Below are 2898 nucleotides of genomic sequence, written 5' to 3'. Positions count from 1 at the left end.
GGAATTACAAACATGCACCATTATGCCCAGCTAGTGACAAAGAATGAACCCAGGCCTTGCACATGCTAAGAGGGAAGCCCTGAACCACTGAACTATATCCCCAGCCTGTTGTTTTTTGTTTGGTTGCTTGGGTATTTTCAGGAGGTTTTACTATGTTGTCCTGGCTGGCCTCAAACCCCTGGGCTCAGGGGAATCCTCCTGTCTCCACCTCCCCAGAAGCTGGGACTATAGACATGTACCACTGTAGCTAGAATATTAAAAATTTGAATCACATGATAATACATACTATGCTCACTTTGGCAGCACACATACTAAAATTGGAACGACACAGAGAAGATTAGTGTGGCCCCTGCACGAGGATGACACGCAAATTCGTGAAGCATTCCATATTTTTACTCGCAAATAAAGTTGAAGTGAAAAAAAAAATGATAATGCATACTTATCTTTACTGTGATGGAATGACAACTGATGGTCACCTTGTTACACCCAGCTGAACTGAACTAGCATGGTGCTGAGTGTCGGAGGTCCACGTGAGGCTTGTTGTCAGGAGCGTAAGAGGCAGAACTGGAGAAGCTGTTAGGGATGCTGTTGTAAGCTGCTGATTGGTATTCTGCTGGAGGATCTTGTCATGCTGGCTTTCCTGGTGAACTTGGTTGTTCTTGTTAGAGGAGGAGCTCGGGATGTTGTCACTGAAGATGACCATGGTTCACACTGGGGAGCTCTAGTCTTCACTTTGAGTATTGCTTCCAGACTCTGGAGGGGAAGATGGTGCACAGCTCAACCTCTAGGAGAAGCTGGTCAAATTGGCTTTTCTGATGAAAACTCAGCTTTTCTCACCTTCGGAGGAGTTTGAGACCTCGCGCTATTGCAGAGGATGGCTGTTGTACTTTTCAGAGGCACTCTGCTTAGCGTTGCTTCCTGGATCCAGTTCAGAGATCGCTCAGCCAGCTAGCACAGATTATTCTTCCCACTGACATAGACTCTCTGGCTTCCACCACTGACCTTTGGGCCTTCCCAGTGCAGATCCATGAAGGGGGCCTGCATGAGGCATTGTCGTGAGCTCTCGGCCTCCACTTGGACACCGGAGAGGCATTGTGAGCTCTAAGTTTTCATCTGGACTCATGCAGGACATTATAATGGGATCCAGGCCTTCAATTGGATTTTTTTTTTTTTTTTTTTTTTTTTTTTTTTTTTTTTTTTTTTTTTTGTGGCTGGCTCAGCTCACCCTGGAGGTGGAGCTGATACAGCATGTTGTGCAGGGGATCAAACCAGGGTCCCTGCACCTGCCTAAGCAGGCACTTTAGACCACTGAGCTATCTCATCAGCCTCCTCAACTGGATGTTTTGGTCTTTAGTTTGTGGACAGATTTCCTGCAGTTTTTGTATGATTCTTTGGGTGATTCATTATAAAATAATCTTACAAAATATGTCATATTATATTGTTCCCCTTGCAAAACCCCAAAACTATGACACCAACATGGTTTTTCCTTAAATATTCCGTATTTAAATTTTTAGGGAGGATTAAAAGGCTTTCCTTATACAATTATCCACATGCCTTCCCAACAGCAGTCTTTTAAAAATAGCAGTAAACTGGGTATGATGGTATATGTTTGTAATCGTAGCACTTGGGAGGCTGAGGCAGGAGCCTTTCTACAAAATCCAGGCCAGCCTGCATTACAAAGCAAGACTCCCATTTCAAATAAATAAATAAATGCTTAAATCCATCCATAACCATTTGGTCTTCTTTTGATCCTTTCAGAAGTTGATGTAAGGGGCCAGGGAGATGGCTCAGTGGAATAAGCGCTCCCCTGGCAAGCACAAGGGCCTGAGTTCAATCCCTGGTTCCGCCAAAAAAAAAAAAAAAAGTTGATGTAGTCATCTATCTGTGCCTGTCTTTCCTCTCCATACTATTCTGTTCTTAGATGTGTCTTTCGAAAGATGTGGTCTATCTGACCACATCCCTTCTCAGTCTATACACTTAGGGTGCCTCCCTAATGTCTTCAGAATAAAGTACAATTTGTTTATACTGAACTTAATTTCTTTTCTTTTTTCTTTCTTTTTTTTTTTTTCTTTTTTGAGACAGGGACTATGTACTTTAGGCTAATCTTGAACTCACTGCGTAACCCAGGCTGTCTCAAATTGGAAACAGTCCTCATCCTCCTTCCTCAGCCTCCTCAGTGCTGGGATTACAGCTGTGAACAATGATACCCATCTGTATTAGACCTGGCTTACCAAGTATCCTATGTGCTTTCATAAATATATATATATATATTTGATACTGGGGATTTACATCAAGGCCTTCACACTGAGCTCTACCTCTAGCCCTTTTGAGTCAGAGTCTGTTATGGCTTATATATCCTGTCCCCTGGAGCCTCAGGCACTCATTGGTGGGGTCTTTGGAGCTGGTGGCATGTGGGGTATATAAATATGGACAAGGGTGTGTGACAACTAAATTGATTTAACGTAGTTTTGAGTGTGGATAATGGGAAGCCCTACCCTCGGTATAAGTGATACCAACTGTCTTGGTTACTTTTCTCATTGCTGAGACAAAATACCTGATGCCCAAGTTAAAGAGGGAAAGGTTTATTTAGCTCACAGTTTGTGAACATTTCATTCTATAATTAACTGGCCCCAAGGCACGCTGGCATGGCTGAGGGGTAACAGTTCATGTTGGTGGAAGACAGCAACTCAACAAGTGTAAAAAGTGGGGGGAGTGAGCCTCTTTTCCTCCTTTATATTGTAAGCAGGCCAAACTTTTGGATGTTCACAAAGTGAGGACCCTGGCCCTTGCTGAGCTGCTTAGTACCCTGGATGCAATACAAAGGGACAGATGGGAGGCAGGCTCACTGCTGTTTAACTGCTTTCTGCCTGCCCTGCCGAGGACTGTTTCTCCTCTGGC

At 43.8% G+C, this 2898-nt stretch overlaps 1 non-coding gene across 1 annotated transcript; it reads left to right on the top strand.

Moving 5' to 3' along the window:
- The first annotated feature begins 287 nt into the window (after window positions 1-287).
- Window positions 288-394, top strand: LOC111818409. The gene has a single exon (XR_002822402.1). It is a non-coding gene; the product is annotated as a U6 spliceosomal RNA (small nuclear RNA).
- The last annotated feature ends 2504 nt before the right edge of the window (window positions 395-2898 follow it).

This window comes from Octodon degus, unplaced genomic scaffold (genome assembly GCF_000260255.1).
Source record: "Octodon degus isolate 3935 unplaced genomic scaffold, OctDeg1.0 scaffold00090, whole genome shotgun sequence".
NCBI classification, from domain to species: domain Eukaryota; kingdom Metazoa; phylum Chordata; class Mammalia; order Rodentia; family Octodontidae; genus Octodon; species Octodon degus.
This window is presented reverse-complemented; position numbering and strand designations above follow the sequence as displayed.